Here is a 20,588-nt window from a genome sequence, read left to right as displayed (position 1 = left end):
GCTACAGATAGTGCAGCCAAGGGGATTTTGTGTCTGTTTTGGAGAGAGGGTTTAGATCCACTATGTAAAAGTAAACTGATAGCTTCAATTATTAAATGCAAGTACTTGGCCAGGCTTTAGTGAAGGAGACCATTAAAGTTTCTGAGATATTTTTTATTTTGGTTACCAAATCCTGTTTCCAAGAGCCAGTGTCTGAATCCTGTTAAAGCAGGACTTTCCATCATTTTCCATTAAAGAAAAAAAGTCTGGATTGGGAAGTATTACCACTGCATCAGGCTTCTGCCAAAGCCTCTGCTTGGACTGCACAGCTGCCTTTAAGGTGTTTGAAAAGCCAGTCCTTCCCTGGTACATCTGAAATCACTCCCTTTTCAAATAAGGCTCATTTTCCTTTTGGAAAGGTAGCAGGAGAACTGCTAAATAAGACTAGGCTGTAGGACCAGCTATAATAAATTATTTGAACACCTTTAGTGGGGTTTTAGTGGGATTTGAGGTTCTGAAGTACAATACCAAAATGCCACTTCCTCCATTCCAAGATCACTGTTTTGAGCCCTGCCCTCCTTCTTGTGCTCCAAGGTGGCTCGTCCCTCCCCTCAGGTTTGGGCCAAAAAGAGGAAGAGGATGTGAGGCGGGACAGGGTTGTGAAGTGCTCTGTCTGTCCTTTATTGGAGCACCAGTCTCCCACCCTTAGGACACCCCCTGGGAGACTCCAAATGATGTCAGCACCAAAATATGAAAATTAAACCACACCCACACCCAGCGAAGGTGGTTCAACCATCTTTGAAACCTCACTGGGAAATGAAAGCTGGGACATTGCTTGGTAGCCCAAGAGAAAGCTGTGGGATGAAACAAATGGGTAATGTTGGATTGATAGGGCAGCAACAGAACTCTGCTCTGCTCAAGTTTTTCTATTATATTTTGCAAAGACACTTTAGGCAAATGTCTTTTTTCTAAGCACGTGGTGGTGAGTCTAACCCTATCAGAGATATCACAGGAGCCTTACAGATATGATTGCAAATGGAATTATATTTTCTTTTTTATTTTCCATTTAGTTTGCCCAGCTAAACACAAAACATATTTTATAGCTGGTGGATTTGTTTCAGCTGGCATTTGGTTGATAACTCAGAGATCCCAGCTTGATTACTCTGTAAAATATTGAAGTCTAGTGCTGCTGGGAAGTAGTGCTATGAGAAAATAAGTTATGCATCTAAAACACCTCAGGCAATGAGAAAAAAAAGAAAATTATTAAAATGACACATTTTTAATTTTGCCTCTCCTCATCCTCCCTTCCCAACTTGAGTTTTTCAGGACATTTTTTTGGATTGTGATTTGTTCTTTTTTCATTTGTGGTACAGCAGAAAAGACACTGATGGTGTCTGTACCCACACAGAGCCATTTATCTTTCCTAATAAATGTACATTTATCTTTCCTAATACTTCCCTTTTGATACCAAGATGATCATTCTCACAATGCTCTTAATGCAACCTAAAATTAGGTTTTCATTTTATATTATGGCTACTAAAAGAAATGGGTTGCCATTCCAGAGTGTGAGATGGCCAGGACATTTTTGGGAATTTTAGATAATTAAGATCTTTGAAGAATGACTCATCTTAAATGAAGAATTAAAGCTTATTTTTTTCTCCCTAAAGTATGACTCTTTACTGTGTGTAGAACAGATGTCCCAAAGATTTTTTTTTTTTATTATTAATATTACTCACTTTTAGCTAAACTTCACTGTCAGGTTAAAGAAATCTATGAGTTTCTTGTGTGAGCTGCATGTAAACTTGGCTAGTCAGGAAATATTCACACCCTCAGAGTACAGCATGTGTTGCTAAAAGATCTCTATTAAAATCTTCAGTTTATTAAAGTGAAAAAGGGTAGGAAACTTTCACACCTCGCAAGTTATGATATCATTTAATTTCAAAATAAACCCATCAAGATCTTCTATTTCTTAGTGTGAAACTGTCCAAGTGTCATTGTCATCTCAGTGCTGCTAATTCAGTTGCAATTTTATTGTTTAGGTAATTCCACTCCTGTTTTAATTCAGTAAATTTAATTCACTCTGCTGGGGACCCTCTCTATTGAGAGGGACAGAAGCATCACATCTTTGAAAACAATTTCGAATTGTGTATTTGAGATTAATGTAAAAAACACCTTTTGGGGAATTCCAAGGTGAAATATTTCAGCCAAGGAAAATGATTCTTTACTTTTGCATATATCTCCCCATGGTTTTTTAGCATCCTGGTGGATTTAGGGGTAATTTGGTGCGTCCAACAGCAACAGGAAGACATGAAATTCAGAGTTAATTTGAGAGTTAGTGCTTTGATCAATGCTTGCTAAAGATGCTGCTTGAAAAATACCTTCCACTGCTCAGCTTTACTTCTTCGCTTTCTAAAGGAGTAGAACTGAAATAAACTCATCAAGTTTAAAAAAGAAATCTGAGTGTTTTAAGGACAATAATACAATTCAGTGCCTTCCCAGGAGTAAGTACTCATTTCCAGTGTAGAACTTTGAAAAAATGAAGTAGAAAATTAGGCATTAACTAAAGGAAAGAAGATCTTTGTTTAGTGCTGTTGGTGGCTTTGATAGGACTTTGCTCTGGGTTTCACAAAGTCTTCAACTTATTTCTACTCATTTATTTGTGGAGGTACCTGTGTTTCCTTATTTCCAGATGTATCTCCAGTAGCTGTTCACAGAAAGAGCCACTCTTTGAAAATATCTTGTACCTTGCAGCTATTTGATCCTGAAATTGTGTTTAAAAGCTTGGATCCAGTGCTGATGCTGGGAATATTGTACTGCTCACTCAAGAGCACTTCGTGGCTATGTTTCAATAGCCAGCTTTGTGTTCTGGAAATGTTCAGGGATTCCAGGAGGCCATCAGAGCAGGAATATTATTGTGGTTTTGTAATGAGAAGCATACTAGAAACTAGTGAAACAACATCCATAGGTAATAATCATCAATAATAAAAGAACACCTCTGCAATAAAACTCATAGAGTAAAATGCTGAGTGTCAGTTTTAATTCACTTTCATCAGCTAGAAGAAAGTGCACAACTCCTGTGATGAAGTTTAGCAAAAAAATCACATTTTTTAATCTAGAGCATCCACATCTTTATATGGTCAGTGTCATATTTTTCTCTCTTGCAATGCTGCTGGGAGTCCACCTACTCTGGATGAGAAACCACTGAACAGAGTTAAATTGTGTACTGAGAAACAGAGATTTAAACAGAACTCCTTTCATTTTGTCACCATAGATGTCAAGATGAATTTGCAGTTTAGGACTTGTGGGGAAAAAAACTTCACACTTGAACTCCAGTTGACAAATACTGGAATATGTTTTAAAAGTCTGGCTTATTTAACATTCAGACATCTTACATACCAGAATAACTGATTTATTCTGATACAGGTCTTTATGAACTTTCTTATGAAATTATTTATCTGGAGCGCCAGGGCATTAATAATTAATATAAATTGCTGTCAGATTGAATTTTACAGAGAATGTATGAAACAATCTGTGGGGAAGGCAGAGGAACTCAGACTGTCTGAGGGTTTTTAGGCTGTCACAGAACTTCACCTTAAATCTCTTCTTAATCTGCTGAGTGTTCCCTTCTGGGATGCAGCAGGAGTGTCTTAATATTTTTCCTGTTACAAGTTTTTATATTTAATGTTCTTTAAATTGCTGAAGGCTGCAGTAACAAACCCTTCATTCCCACCCAATTTATGCATCTTCTCTTCTACCCTCATTTGTGCACTGCTCCCGTCACTGTGGTGCCTAAGTCTTTCCAAAATGATTTTTTAGAAGTTATCACCTATCCTCTTAAAGGGAGGATATGTGTGCAGCAGAATGATTATTTTGTTTTAATTATGGATGACTTCTCTCTCCTTGTCCTTTTCTGAACACTCAAGATATTTTACATAAGCAAATCTATTTTTGAAACAAATTAATCTAAAACATGGATGTATTTTTGGTTTGGTTTCGTAATCTTTTTTTTTTTTTTTTTTTTTTTTTTTTTTATTTCAGTACAGCTTACACTTCACAGGCTTGGAGGAAATTTCAGAACATACCTTTCATGCATATGGAACCTGCCTCCTTCCTCCAGACTGTTTCTGATGTTTTAACTTACACTACACTTAGCTATTCAGGAAGGTATTTTGGCATTGTGTTGGCTGGTTCCTGTTTAAAATAAAACACTGTTGTTCAGGACTTGTATTTTCCACCTTAAGAGCATAAATATTAGAATCAAATAAACTTTTGCTTTTGTAAACAATATTTTATAAGCAAATGTATAAAAACACCCTCTGAGATTACTGACACTGCTTTTATTGAGGGTGAAACATGGGTCTTTTATTAGAAGAGTTAATGTAGAACATAGATGCATACAGATAGCATTAATTAGATAATATTTTTAAGCTTTTTTTCCAGAGATATTCAATATTCCATAGCTTCCCAACTAATTTCCAACCTCCCTGTCTATAACTCCCTTAGGTAAAGCACAGCTTTGGCTTGACATTGCCCAGTGGCTGGAGAGCTTTTCTGCTTTGGCTTTGGTCTAAGGAAGCTCTGCCGTGGTTTGAAAGATTCCTGCTCCTTGCATTGTTCTCTGTCTGTTTTTCCCCTGCTGTTTCTGCCTGCCCCGCCTCACCCCATCTCCCAAAATCCTCTCCCAGCAGGTGTAGCTTGGGCCATCCTTGAATTTCTCTCTTCTCATCTTGATAAGGTATTACCACTCTGGTTCAGCCTTTTCCATTTGTCCATCTGTCTTGGTTGTGAACTGCAGATGAGTTTTAGCCTTTTCCATTTGTCCATCTGTCTTGGTTGTGAACTGCAGATGACTTGTAGCATATTTCTGCATTCCTGAATAGATTCCTCTCACATCCTCCTACCCTTGTCCCTCGTCCCCCTTCCCAACACACTCCCAGGTTTTGAAAATCTGCAGTGAGTGTGTTACACTGTGTGATCTCTGGTAATTTATAGCAGAATCTAATCCCTTCCCTCTCCGTGGTTCCTGGCTGTACCTTAATAATAACTTATTAAATGCTTAAACAGCTAAGCAATCTGTTTTGGCTATCTCAGATCTGTGTTTCAGTGCTCAAAGCCCATGTGGTTCTGTTTTCCCCCTGTCACATGTGTGTCCACTTGTTTGTCTTGCTCTGTTTCCTGAACTCCGCCATTCTCACTCTTTCCCCAACAGTGAAAGCCTTTCCATGCCCTCCACACTTTTGGAATTCTCCTTTCCTGATGTACCTGTCCTCCTCAGAGGACACAGAGCAGCTCAGCCCAGCAGGGAGGTCCCACATGGTGCTGCAGAGGTGGTGTGGTGTGCACAGCCCACATCTGGGGGCTCTTTCCAGGGTTATTCTCTCTGTGGTGACAAATACAGGGCTGACTTCCCTGGCTGCTGTCAGGTTTTCTAGTCAGAAGATTGCCCCCAAAGTCACTGCAGAGGTTTCCCCTTAGAAGGGTAACTGTGACTTTGCAAGGCATGTCCTACAGTGGAAAGTTTACTGGAATAGGAATTTACTTTACAAAGGAATGTGAGGGGTTTTTTTAACTTGTTTTTAAAAGAAATACCTGGACCAGCAGACAGGCTATGATAGGTGGAACAGTATCACTAAAATGTGCTGATATTGGAGGTTGGGCTCAAATTCTGTGTCCTCCTGTGAGCAGAAGTGGTTTTCTAGATTTTAACCCATAAAGTTTCTTGTTGCACCAGTCCCTACTGGCAACTATAAAAAATTCTAGAGAAATGAGCATTTGTTCCAAGGTGGTGTAAAAACCAATAACTTTAGGACCTTGCAATGTCATGTTTATTGAAATTTTTAGAGAGAGGGACTTCACTGACCAGCTTTGTGCCTTCAGCCATTCTCTGAGGAGTTATTTCTGAAGTTAAGTGGCATTCCAGCCTTTCTGCTATCCATATTGACTATTTAAAGCAAGACATTTCTTGCAGAAATTCTACTTGTAAAATGGAGCAGTGTTTAAAATGTGACTGCTTGAAGAAGCCCTGCAGGCTCCTCAGGAGGATTGTCAGGTTAGCACAACGTGGTGGAGAGAGCCCAGGCCAGGGAGGTTATTCCAGCTCCTCAAAAAAGGGGAGAATTCTTGGTGGGGAGAGTCATTACCTAAGGAATGCAATGACAAAACAGCACAGTATTCCAGGGTAGTACTGGACATTTTGCAGGATCATAAAAATCTTGGCTTCCATTCACGAGGGCCTTTAAGCAGCTGAATGATCCAACTACTTTCAAATGCTTAGCAGAACAAGTGTTACATTAGGGTTTGGAAATCTAGCAAGCAAAACTACGTGAAGTTCATTAAAATGAAAAAGAAAGTATTATATTTCCTCAGGAGTGAGCTGTGTTCCTCTGTAAATGAGAGGATGATCAGGGACTTTAAAACAGTGCAAATACCTTCTGGCTTCATAGAAAGTCATTATTGTAACTCATATTTTGAACACAGGCTCCTCTCAGGAAAGATCTGGAGATTACTGGATTATTAAAATTAGTTGTTTGTTTTTTGGGGTTTTTTTTAATAATTGAGTGGAAAATAATTCTTGTTTTCATTCATGTTGAAAAAGATTCATGTGTTTGTTCCAGTTACACTATTTTGCACCTTTTAAAGGTTGGGATGGATTATTCATGTTGCTCACAGCAAATCTCTGTACAGTAGTAGAATAGTTTGGAAAAGCTGATCTTGATTTTAAATGCTCGTTGCTGTAATGTGGCCATTACCTGGTCCTGCAAACACTTCAGTTATAGTACAACTGAGGCTTTTTTTGGACAATTACTCCAAATTTTCTAGGCAGGCTTTGATAACAGTTTGGCTGGACAAGCCTGCCAATCAATTATGGACAACTCCTCCATTTACCATAAACTCTAGAGTATAAAATGTATGGTGGGACTTTTATTGGTATTTAGGGTGTTGGATAAGCAGGATGGATTTCACGATGGCAAACCAGGAGACGAGAATGCAGGCCTGCACTGTGCCACGCTCCTTCCTGATTCAGCTTTTAAGGGCTCGTTCTAAAAATCTTGGATTTGTCGGTGTCAGTTTATCCAAAGTGGGGGAAGGGTGAGCAAGGTATGAGCTGAAGGTATTTACATTTGAACACTAAGCAATTTCTGAAGAATGAGGTAGGAACTAGTTATTGCAAGAACTGTTGCATAGTTTAATTAAACCCAGCTGGGTCTGGAAGAGATTCCAGCCAAAAGCCCGGGGCTGCTTGCCAGGAGCCTGTCACATTTGATAGCTCACACTGCTCTGAACTTGGCTGAGAGGGGTCAGGCACACAGCACAAACTGAGCTCTCCTCCTCTGTATCCAGGCTCACTCAGAAATGCAGAGATGCTGCCAGCTGACTCGAAAGCCTCTCTCCTTTCAGCCTTGTTTGAAGAGGCCCCCGGCTTCTTGGAAGTGAGGGAGCCCAGCTCTGGGAAGGCACGGGAAGGTGTTCTGCACATGGAGCCACGGGAAGGTGTTCTGCACATGGAGCCACGGGCAGCGGCTGCTGCAGGATGCCCCGGGCATCTGCTCCCAGCAAAACCTCCCTGTGCCTCTGAGCTGGCAGATGGAGCCAGCCCCTGCTCTGGGAAAGGTGCACAGTGTGTGCAGCACTGCTCATCCACTGCTGCTTTGGAATATCCCTGTGCCAGAAACGCCACCTTCTTTTTCGGGTATCTCCCCCTCGGGTTTTTGTAGCTTTGTTAAAGATTAGGAAAGTTTGTGCAGCGTAATTTGGCACAAGCTGTCACAGCAAATATCCCACATCCATCCCATCTTAAATCTGATGAATTTCACGTTCCTTTCCCTCCTTGATAACTACCTGAATGATAGGATAAACCAACAATTTTAAAGGAATATTAAGCATGTGGTTAAAGGCAATTGATTTGCTATTGAACTACAGCTTTCCTTGTAAACTCGCGTGGTGAGTATAACTATTTATGTTGTTTGAAAGAGCTAAGCAAGCACCCCTTTCCCCCATAGAGATCCCTTGGGTTTCCTATGTCCATTATGTCCATTTTCTCTTTTTTTTCCTCTCTTATGTCCATAACCACCATGGGAGAACTCTCTCAGCCTCTCCAGAAAAGCATTTCCACTTTGCCTAAATAATTAAATATTCCTTGGACCAGAGGACTGGAACCTCTACAAAGGGCTTATTTTTTCCCCTTTTTCTTTATTCTTTGTTTCCCTGGTACTCAGTGAATATTTAATTACAAGCTGGAAAAGTCCAACTGGAGAGATGAAATCAGGGAAGATCCTCTAGGTCAGGGGAATTGGCTTTCAAACAGCATTGTCCCACTGGAGTGAAACAAAATAATCCTTCCATAGCTGAAGATCTGGCTCATTTAATCCAAAGCACTGGCCTTCTCCTTTTTCATAATAAAGACATTCAAGGAACACTTCTGTGGCAAAACTCAAACTGCTGAATTTGAAATGAAATTTGAAATGAATTTGAAATGAACCTGATTGCTAACTTCAAAATAAATGTTGCACAGGTTCATTATTACTGAATTTAGCAAGTAAGATACAGAAATAAAGTGTTTAAAGTGAGGTGTTTACCTATCTGGAGAAAAAGGAATGGGGTATGGAGATTCAGAAAAGAACTCTAGGGATGTGAATCATCCAGATCAATGTCTGGTTGCAAACAAAGCTTGCTACTAGTGCAATTTAGTGCTACTAAATTCAAAGATAACCTATAAATCTTCTTCCTGCTCATGTGAACGTAAATATGTAGCATCTTTGTCATTTTTGGATGGTGTTCTCATCAGACAGGCAGCTGTAGAGAATGCGTTGTCTTCTCTTGTATTTCTATTTAACGGCACCTACCTAGGTAGAGGGAATGTGTTTCAGATGTGGTCTGGACAGAGACAAAAATCAGGAACAGATTTCTTGGCCACTTTATTGTGTAAGCAGAGAGAAGCACTGTGAGAGAAACACTCTGAGGGCAAAGTTGAACACTGGGTGTTCAAGTACAGTAATTTTGGCAGTCAGGTACTAGAAATGGATATTTAGATGCCAGATGTGTGTGTTTATACTTGAACTGAGTTCCACCTTTTTAGAGTACAACACCTGTTTTCATTTGGTCAGGTGTAGAAATTGTTTACAACGAGGAGAGGCAAAGCTCTAAGTCTTGGATTCTAAAGGTGTGATGTGGGTGGCTGGGCAGAATCAGGCAGAGAGGCATCATTGATTATTTTGTGTCCTCTCATACATTGCAAAGGTAGAAAATCTGCCTAAAATAGCCCAGTTCAAGCTTTTAATAATTTGGGTGCCTGAGCATTTGCCCATTGCTGGTCTGAGATAGAGCATGAAAGTCAGTGTGCATCCAGTTGAGGCCCATGACTAGAAGTCAGTGATGTTGTAGAACATTTTTCCTGGTGTTCATGTTAGGAATTTAGCTGCCTGATATCTGCTGGCTTAAGCAGCACTCACAGTTTGTTTGGCTACACCAGTCCCATGTTCTCTCAGGACCAGGTGAAAAATTCAATGTGCTGTAGGTACTTGACCCCAATCCTGCTTAACCAGAGCAGTCTTCCTGTGGCATTCCTACCTTGGCTCTTGGTCTTGGTTGTAGCAGAAGGACTGCAAGGGCTTTTCATTCTTTGGTCTTGCTTCAGTGGTCACTGTTAACCAGCAACAGGGTGTAAACAGAGCAGCCCACCATGCCTGTGATGCCTGCTGCAATATAAATTTATATTACACTAAAAGCAATGATGTAGTCTATTAAAGTGACCTTGTGGATAATAGCCTGACCCTCAATTTTACGTAAAAATCATCAATATTGTCAGTTATGGATTCATTCTCATTTTTCCCTTCCCTGAGCTCCAAGGCAATATTTTAACATGCTGTACAGGGATTGTTAAGGTTTAGGAAAGGTATTCTTCAGTTTAGTGTTCCCATTGGAACACCCCACACTCTGTCCTGGCCAAAAGGAGCAGACAGGATTTTCTTTACTGCTTCTATTCACTTCATAGTTTTGTTTTCCCTTTCTTCCCATTATGAGTTTTTTTGGCTTTTCTTTTTTTTTTCCCCTCTCCTGTCATTCAATTTTTAACTTTTCCCATGGCACTTGAAAGATACTGAATTTCAATAACGTTAATCATAAGTTTAAAGTGCACCTTAATTGTAGATATCTCTACTTATTTTCTTTTTATTTTCTACTTGTTTTTTTAAACTTTTTTTATTGATAAATAGTGGACAACTTCCATTTTAAATCTTGGGTTACATTTTTTATATTGTTTTTATTTGAAGCTCTCTATTTTAAAGCTAATTGTATATTTCATCTGAAGTCTAGATACTCCTTAGCAATCAGGAGCATTTTCCAAACAATTTTTTTCCCTGTTTCTGACCAAAAAGCAAAAACTGACATTTATTTGTAGCAGCACTAGGTTGTAGTACAGTAAAACTAAAAGCAAAGCACTGCCAAGTTTTCCAGCTGGAATTTCCCCCTCAGCTGTGCTGATCCTCCTTTCTGTTCCTTTGGATAATTAGTGATGTTCCTGAGTGCTTCTTTTATCAGCAGGGATAATCTCTGTACGTCAGCCTTGCAGCTTTCCATGCGGTCCAGGACATGTTTGCCTCAAATATAAACAAATCTTGCAGTACACTTTGTCCACCCCAAATGGCAGCACTTTTTGGATGGGTACACTGCAGACCAGCACTGCCAGGATCAGACTTTCCTCAGTCTTTTTTAACCCCATCTCATGATGGTTTAGTTATTTTTGTGTTGTCACTTCAAAGTCCTCCTGACGCGAGGACATATCTCAGATTTTTGCATGATTTGTCTTATCCAAAAAGGAAAAATAGATTTATGCTGCTCAAGAGCAGCCTGTGGGAGATATTTCAGCTGCTGGTGATTCAGCAGCTCGTGAGAAGTTCTGCAGCTCTGATGGTGCATTAGTGAGAAAAGTATATAGAGACTAATCAGGATAAAAAGGCACAAAGTATTTTATTAGTTTTAGTATGGCATCAATGTCATGCTTGATGGGAGTTTACTCATGTTCATAAATATTTAATGAATTAATAAAATTCAAGGATAACTGAATCAAGTTTGACTCAGTTTTGTCCTTACTCACACTTGGATAAGGAATTTAATAGTAAAGATATAAAATCTATTTCCACTTCATGCCATACATTCTGGGTGCAATTATTTGTTACTATTTTCACATCATCCTAACGAAAAATTTGCAATGTAATGTCATCCTGCAATGTAACAAATGCCCAGAGATTGCCAAGAATCCTGAAACTTTCATCTACTCAACTTTGCCTAATGTGACTTTTATCTTTTACTCTAGTTCCTAATGTTTCTTTTGTCTAGAAAAAAAATCCAACCTCACAAACAAAACACCCACAAACAAAACATCTCCAGTTAGCTCCTATATAGTAAAACCCAAACAAATAAATAAAAAAAACAAAGAAAACACTTTCAACATGTCTTGGTATTTGGTCAGAGACACTCCTAGTGAAAGAGCAGAGTGATGACAAGGAGGGAGAATGCTGAAATTGAAAAGACTTGCAGGCAGGAACAAAGGTAGAAGCACTTGCTTTGAACCTGGGAGCCTCCCAAGCGTGTCCCAGGTGTGGGCCACATGGGCTGGGGAAGGAATGTGGCTCTGAGGGGTGATGACAGCTCCCAGTCTGTTCTGCCTCGGTCCCAACATGCACCGGTGCATCTGTTGTGCATTTCCAAAGGATCTGTCTTTTTCTTGCTTTCCCTTTCCTTTGGTAAATTATTCAAACAATTTAAGTCAAAATTGTAACCATTATTCTGAACAGAAGCACAGAAAGTCTCTGAAAGAAGATGTCTTCTGTGAAGACAGGCTGATGAGAGAGTTGGGATTATTCATGCTGGAGAAATCTTACAGGATTTTCCAATACCTGAAAGGAGCCTACAAGAGAGCTGAGAGGGAATTTTTAGGACAGGACAAGGGGTAAGCTCTGCCTCACCACTCAGGCCCTAACCACTAGAGGCAGACTGAAAAGATAAACGTTAAAAGCTATGTAAAGGTTGTGTGTTCCATCCATTTTCATCGGGCAAGAAATCTAGCTGGTTTTATTACAAGAGAATAATAAACAACATCATTTAATTCTGATAGCATACTCAACTTATACCACCCAGTCATCAGTGGGGCCTGGATCCTGGCTCAGAATGTTACTGTGCTTAAGAGAAAATGCTATGTGGGATAGAAATCATAACATCATTTATGTTGTTGGAAAAGACCTTTAAGACCATTTAGTCCAACTGTAAACTCCATAAAACGACTCCATTAATAATTTGTTCAATTTACTGTGAACACCATTAAATAATAGAAGGAGGACTGTAGGATACAGTGAGAAAGATTAAGAAATAGAGAACAAATGCTTGCTTGGATATTGTGAAGTTTATTTCAGACAGTCCAGTTATTGCACAGAAATTAAGAGCTATGACCTCACATGGTCGACAAAATTCATCCATCCAAAATTCGTCCATCCCTCCAAAATTGCTGATAAGTGTTAAAGTTTCTGCAGTTTTAGAAGGAAACAAACAAACCAAGCAACCCTCCCAAATCTAGGGCTCAGTCAAACACCTGCAGAGTCCCCAGGGAGGGCTGGCTGTGCAGCTGGCTGAGGGGAAGATTATTTGTAACCTCCCTGGTCCCTTCTCATATCCATTATCCAGGTCATTAGGGCCTTTTTGTTGTCCCCAGAGCTGGAATCCAGAGCAGGCTTGTGCTGGGACAGTAAATCTGGTGTAGAAAACATGAGGTTCTGAACTCACTTTGGCAGGCTTTTAATTTCTTTATGATTTTCAAAAATCCCTGCAGCCAAGCAGAGAGGGACAAAGTTGAGGTCTGTGCAATTGCCAGTAGTCCTTGCCTTATATACCAGGGCTGAAGGGAGTCATCTGCTCCTCAGATGTTTTTATTTATTATCTTTGTGCAACGAGAGCTAATCTGCAGTAATAACAAAGATTTATTATAAATGTAATAAACTGCTTTTAAAACTCCAAGTGACTGTGGAGTGGCTTTGGTTCAACGCACCAGTGGAGGTTTCTGGACTTTGAGCATCCCTTGTGAAGGCAGAAGCTTCTGAATTCAGGATTGCACTAAAGCAAAAAGAAAACCAAGAAATAAACACTTGCAGGAGAAGATCTCAGGCAGGGTGGTCCCCAGCCTTGTTGGTGTCAGTGTTTCTGTTTTGCTGAGGAAAGCAAGAGAAGCAACGTGAGCCATTGCCCCAGATGTGGGGCCTTCACGTTGGCCACCGGCCAGGAGAAAGCAGAGAGCAAAAACAATTCCTAGGATGAGATAGGAGAGGGGGAATGAGGTGGAAAGGAGCAGCACTCAGCTGAGCCAGCCAGCAGTGCAGGTCTTTGCCTTTCTGCTTTTATTGTGGCTGTGAAATGCACAGAATTGCCGCATTTTTGGGGAAAGCTGTGGAAATCACCCCATTTCTCAATTCTTTTGGTAGAGCCTGAGCCTTCTATTCCTCTTGGCCCACAAGGCACAGAAAATCAGGCCCATCATTGAGATCTCTGTCCTTTCCTACTCTGTCTCTACCTGTATGACCACGGTTGTGTGGCTTCTGGGAGCAAAAAGCCACAAGAAATGGGGACATTTCCCACAGTCCTCTCATTTGAAAGTGTTGTGAGTAATCTGACTGCATCTGTAATTATTTTTTTTCAAACAATAAAAGCAAAGCAACTGGTAAAGACGAGGTCATTTGACCCTAAGATTTATAATGTGAACTCTGCCTCAAAATATTTAGGATGGAGTTTTCATAAAATACTTTCTTACTCGTTGAGAACTAGAGATCAAGCAAAGCACTTCTTGTCTTCTAGTTTAAAAAAAAACCCAAACAATTTAAACATTAGACCAAAACCTTGGACTGTACTGAAATGAAAATTTTTATCTATCTTCTCTCTTCTTTCCATAACCTAGAAATGTTTATAGTTCCCATTCTATACTGGACAACTTTTTCTTTTTTCATGTGCTTAAAAAAAAATTAAGCAGAGTCTTTTTTGCTTAAGAAAGGGAGAATAAGTGCCCTTCTAAAAGTATCATTATAGATTTTCTCTTCCCCACTGCATCCACCTCCTCCATTGGGATGATTAAATTGATTTTAATGTAGTGCCAGCTGGGTGGGATTGTTGCCTTCCATCAGAGAACCACTGCAAACAGATAACCTGCTTTGTTTATATTATTCTGATGTAGAAGGCTGGTTTCTGTCTCTGAATCTGCTAAATCTTTGGGGATATGTCAGCTTTTTCATCTTTTCCCCGAGCTTGTTTTAGAATGGCATTCAGTGGCACTGTAGATGTGGTAGGATTTGCTGCACAAGTGATAAGGTTATCAAATTTTGAGTCCTTCTCCATGCAGTAGTTTAACTTCCCCTTGTTAAGTCAAGTTGCCTTTAGGGTTTTTTTCTGCACTCTATTCCTGCTCTGTGGCAGTAGCCAAAACAAGGAGTAGTTAAAATCTCTACAGATCTGAACAGGACCTTGAAAATTGGTACCAAAAAATCATGCCACGGTGTCCTCTGAGATTAATCCCGGCTTCTTGACAGTATTGGATCTTTCAGAAAATCACATTTTCCCAGGTGCTAAAGGCAATATACCACTCCCATCACTTCCTTCACTCATCAGACAGAACAGGATTTAAATACACCTCCATCCTGTATTAATGCATGCATTCTATATAGATTTGCCATCCTTATTTGTTAAAGAACAGAATTTCTTATCTCATCATGAATTTTCAACCTTTATCTGTAGTGGGTTTATAACTAATTGGCTCTTTTCCTGTTACGATCATATTTTTCCATTGAAATAATTTCTAATTGGATTGAATCTTAGCAAAAAAGGCCAAATGTTGCCAGAGAAAATGTGCTCTAGTCAGTAAATCTTGTGGTTGCACACAGATGACATTACTGAAATAGATAATCCTCTACAGATGCATTAATTTCATAATCTAAAAATGCTCTCTAAAGTATTTTACAGGAACAAATAAAGGCCAGCTAGATGACACAGTTTACAATGGTAAATAAATAATTGCTAATGCAATTCTGCGATTTCAAAAAACTTTTGAAACCAGCATCTCCCACTCGACCAAAATTTGTAACACTCCTTTTCCCACAGAATGTCTCTGTAACCATATTTACAAACTCAGTTATTTTACAGAAATAGGTGATCAAAGCTTAGAAGAACCTGTAGCAAATCCTGTTTGCTTGACACTTGGAGCAGTTGGCATCCAGCCTGGTGTCCTGAGGATGTGCTGCCAAGGGAAAAAAATATGACATGCATCCTTGTAAAACTTGTGCTGCTTTCTTTGGCACTCCCCCCTCCCAGGGCCCGTGTCCATGTGGTAGTTCTGCTTTGTTTTCTCTAATTACTAACAGCTGAGAGAGCTGGTGGCCAGGGAAAAGATCTTGAAACAGCTCTAACAGGTGTTCCAAGGCCAAAGTTTCTGTGCAACACAGGTGTAAAATGAGATGCTTGCTGCACCTGATCCGCTATTGATCAAATGGAACAAGCACTGGACAAGAAAATACAAGCCTGTTTTCCTAAATAGCTGCATTGTCCAAGGCTCTGTGCTGAAAGAGGTGTGAAAGAGTGCTCACTTTCCTTTAACAACTCTATTCTCTGTCTTTTCCAAAGGCTTTCAACAAATGGTTTGAAATCTCTTATCTGTCATGGGCATTTCCAACATGCTGGAAGTGTTTCAGTACTCTGGAGAACATGTGTACCTTTCCTGAAATGCATCCTTTTGCTGGCTCTTCAGATACTGCTGGGATCATGGACATGGGCAGCTTTAACTGAAGTTCCTGAAAACTACTTATGAACCTTTTTCCCTTGGAAAATGTTACATTAACAGCCCTCGTTATGCAATGTTTGGAAACAACTGAAATGTTTGTAACAGATGATAAGAAATAGAAAATATATTCTGCCCTTCTACTGCAGTCAATAACACCTGTGTGAAGTTGCAATGAGCAAGGTTTTCTACAATCAGGTTTTATTTTTATGTTATTTCTTGTAAGTTATTCATGAAATCCAACATGTAAATTTTAGTACCTGCAGTTAAGTCCAGTCTTTTGGGTCTTAGTGCATCCAAGAGGTGTTTCAGGCCATGTGTGAGCAGTATTTTCAAAACTGGGTGGGTTTTTTTTGGATGGAGTGACCTTGATATGATTCTTTGAGCCCTAGATTTTTATTGTGGTCATAGTGGAAACCTTTATCCTGCTCCCTGTAGTGAGAGCTGGTGTGGTGCCTGCTCTGGGCCTGAGACTGGAGTCCTTCTCCTCTCAGAATAAGATGCAGGGTACTGGGGTTGGTTTGTCCCTTTTTAAAGAATCACTGGTGATTATTCTGGTGCAAAAAGTATGGAGAATGTTGCAGAAAAAATCAGTACAAAAATAGGGTATGGAGTCTTGGAGTGATGGGAAAGGACTGGCTGTATATATTTGTGAATATGGTCACATTCATAGCTGTGTGCTTTAGAGCTTTTGTACCTGAGCCTGGAAATGGAGATGTGGCATAAAGTTAGCTAAATTTCAGCAAGAAACAATAATTCACTGAAAATATTATGATGGGACCTGCCCTATTATGTCAGTCCCCCGACTCAAGCTGCAGGTGCTCTGTCCTTGGCCACTTCTGTGGGGTCTGGAGGATTTTTGTATGGAAGCTCTGCCATAGGGACTGGGGTTCTGTCTGCTAGCAGGGTGACGCTCAGTCCCTGACTGAGTGTGGTTTACTCCTAACACAAATCTTGCTGCAATGGCAGGTGCTATTAAATTCATCAAAGAATTATGAGTACTAAACCAAAATATCTACATAGAAATCACTGTCAGATTTCTCTCAACAAAGCACCAGCGATGGCACCAGAGGAACAGGCAGGAACTGATGCCCAGGAATTCCCCCTGCACAGGAGGCAGAACTTCTTCCCTGGGCACTGCCTGAGCCTGGAACAGATTGTCCAGAGAGGGTGTGCAGCTCTTAAATTAGTGCTAGTATAGCCAAAAACCATGAGAGAAGCCTCACAGCAAAGAAGGAGAGACCCAGAAGAACAAAAAATATTGGCCTGTAGACAGAATTTCGAGTGTTCTGGCAAGGATGAACACAGAAATTACTCTAGAGGGAATGAAAAATACAAGGAACATTTGGAAGAGAAAGCACAATAAATGGGGAAAATTGGCAATGAACAGCAATCTTAAATTAACTGCAACCTTGTGTTAAGTCTTCTGTTTTGTTGATTCTCACTTCAGATTTATATGACACCTGATACGTTTTAGTTTCTCAATAAAGCATAATCTTGCATTAAGATAATGTAAAATTGAGAAAAAAATATTGAGCAAAAATATATCTAGGCATCTGAACTGTGTTCATGTGTATTTTTTTCAGTGTAATGACTGTTAACTACTGCAAACTGCTATGCAGAAAATCCTGTGCTCTGCCTCTTGATGTGCAAACCCCCCAAGTGACTAAAAATATACAAATAGATCTGAGAAATAATCAATCAACTAATAAGGAGTAAAGTAATAGTTTTTGAAGATTTGTGTGTTGTGTATTTCAAATAACAGAAATAGGAAAGGTAGAAAGAGCTGGCCTCAAGGTCTATGACTTTCTTTTCACTTTTGGACAAAAATTTAGCGAGCAGTAGGAAGTACTGGTCCCATTTAGGGTTTCCTCCCACATTTTTTGTCTCATAAAAGGATAGTTAGTGAGCACTTGCCTCAGAAGTGGCATTGGTAAACTCTTCCCTTGTCCTCTTTTCCTCAGCTTGTAGGAAATTAGAATTTTCTCAGATTTCTGTTTAAGACCCTTAGGACCTTTCATACTTGCCTGAAATCGGGTCGAGGGGAAGATTCCTCCATGTGTGAACGCACACTGACCTGAAGTGCAGTAATTTCTTACAGATCAGGTTAAAGTTTTGTCCTAAATCACTTCTCACTGTCATCTTCATTTATTGGGCCAGACTTTCTGCCTTTCTCCTAAAATTTGACCTCCTTGTCACAGCAGCAGTTCCTTTCTGGGTGTAACAATCTCTGGGTTCTCTGTTTGTTTATCTTCACGGTGCACTGGCCCTCTCACAGGTGGTGGAAAAAAGCTGATAATGGTTCACTGGATTACATCCTTTACCATGGGCACTGTTTTGAGCAGGTTTTGGAAATCTGTTTTATCAGAGTAATTTAATGATAATGTCAGCAGTGAAAGTTCTGTGATCATCTGCTACATTCTAAATCCTACAGAATTTCTGTTTCATTCCAGGCCATCTGTGATTCTTCTGTTGCTATGAAACATTTGTTTTACTTCTGCTACTAAAACCTTGCAGTACCTTCAAGCCTCTAATTATTGTTATTGACCTCTCAGCAGATAAAAGAGTCCTCCAAGCCCATGTCTGACTTCTCTTTGGTGTATTGAAATTATGTGGGGGGCAAAATGTCCTTTTTTCCCATTTAATAATGAAAAAAACCTACTGGCCAGCACATTGAATTAATGCTTTCATATAAGACATGTTTTCTGTGGAGACCTGACATGTTTGTTTCATATGAAGAGAATCACACTATTTTAGTGTGCAGGAAATGTCTGATCATCTCTCCATCTTTCCTCCCACAGCAGTGATTAATCACTCCCTTTGAAAAATGTGTATTTTTGCAGTTGGAAGGAAAACATTGATAATTGATTAAATTCTAGCTCTGCAAATGCTGCCTACACACAAATACAGCATTTACACACATAAATAATTACTTAGGTTTTAGACAGACTTGCCTGTAATTTATGCTAAAATATCTGAATACTTGGAGACTTTGTGAGTTTACTTTGGGAGTTTGGAGATATTTCAGTCACTATTATGGAAGACCCACATACTTTGAGTAGTGGTGAGTTTTCCAGCCTTGATGATTCTACAAAACTATAGATCCCAGGACAAAATCCTGCTGGAATTCCATGGGTAACTGGCTTTCAACCAGGGTGAAAGAAATATTCCCAGCTTCTCCCAAATGCTATACCCATGTATCTCTGTTAAAACTTAGTGGATCTTCCGAGATCTAAATGTTCCTATAACTCCTAGCAGAATTTGCTTGGTGACTCCCTGGGCACCTATAGTTTGTAACCTGGCTTATCTTTTTGCTCCATTATTCTTCTTACTTAGAAGAGACTAATGAGATTTGGAGTCCTGCAGACTGTGAGCTGCAGTTATCTCAGATTCTGTGATAAAGGCTAACACAGCAAGGATTATGTCTCAAGTGCTCCCTTTGCAAGGGAATGTCTCCTTCCATCACCAAAACTGAATTTCAAGTTGCTGAATTAAAATGGTGTCAGGAATTCACTGCTTCTTTTTGGAAGTTCAGGGGTGGCAGCTGAAGCATCTAACACCCACTTAACAGCCTACACTGGAATAATAAAAGCCCTCAGAAACAAACTACCAAGCTCACTGATTATTGCATTGACTTTGGCATCCTGTGGCCCAAAATTTTTTTGTAGCATTTCATCTGCTGGGCAGCTGAAGTGTGTGTTCCTCCACACAAATGTTTATGTAGATAGCCTGAAATGTTATGTAAATAAAAATTAACTCCACAGCCTTATCATGATTTATAAAACCTACACTGGGATTTGGAAGCCTGTTTTGCAGCACAGTTTGCAGTGGGACACGAAATGGGACTGGAATGGAGCCTGGTTTGTGTGAGAGAGGCACCAGTAAAGTGAGAGGGAGCCAAGCTATCCAGTCACAAAGCTTGTTTCCTGCAGCACCCCATCTCTTTTCTTGGTGCTCTCCTGCTCCTGTCCAAAACAGGAGTATGGCAGAGGGGCAGGTTTTCCTCCAAGCATCCTCAAATTCCTAGCACAGTCTAAATGGGAAAAGCAAAGGCAACACTTAGGAGCATCATCGTGCTACTCAGCTGTGTGTAGTGTGAGGCAAACATTAAACATGTTACTGTCCTGTATCCCCAGGATGAGGTAAATTTAAACACTTCATCTTGTTGGCTAAAAAACCACGCTGGAATTCACAGGAATTTTCACAGGAGTGTTGACAGGAATATTCACAGGAACCTGTGAGCATTCCTTAAGAATGATTGGACTAAAAATTCTGCCACAAATCATCCTGGTGTGACCTCACTGTGACCCTTTCAGAGCCAAGATTTAGCCAGCACGTCTTGTTGGATTTCCCTCTGGAAAGCTCACACTGTGACTTGATGCTCTGACCATTTGAATGCTGATTTTTTTTTTTTTTTTTATCCCCCCAATCTTACCAAATTAAATGGAGTAGTCCTTGAATTTTGCAGTGGTTATAAGAAAATAAATGTAATCTGAGGACCAGATCTGTTAGGAACTGGCAGAGCTCCATGGACTTGCTAAGGTTGTGCTGCCCCAGCATTCATAAAGGTCAGATGGTTACAGGCTCAAGAGAGCAGCACAACATTTAGGGCTTTGGCCAGGTTCCAGATTGGTGTGGTCAGTCTTGCTTTTCTTCAGAATTTGGGGCTTATAAGCTTATATCTGCTTGCCCTCTGTAAATATGCAAAATAACCTTTTAAACATGGCCTACTTCGCAAACCAGAACACTCGGCTTGCCAAAATACTTCTGTGCTTTCTCTTACAGCTCATGGCTCTGCGTGGAGTTC

Source organism: Pyrgilauda ruficollis, unplaced genomic scaffold (genome assembly GCF_017590135.1).
Source record: "Pyrgilauda ruficollis isolate IOZ18807 unplaced genomic scaffold, ASM1759013v1 scaffold143, whole genome shotgun sequence".
Taxonomy (NCBI): domain Eukaryota; kingdom Metazoa; phylum Chordata; class Aves; order Passeriformes; family Passeridae; genus Pyrgilauda; species Pyrgilauda ruficollis.
This window is presented reverse-complemented; position numbering follows the sequence as displayed.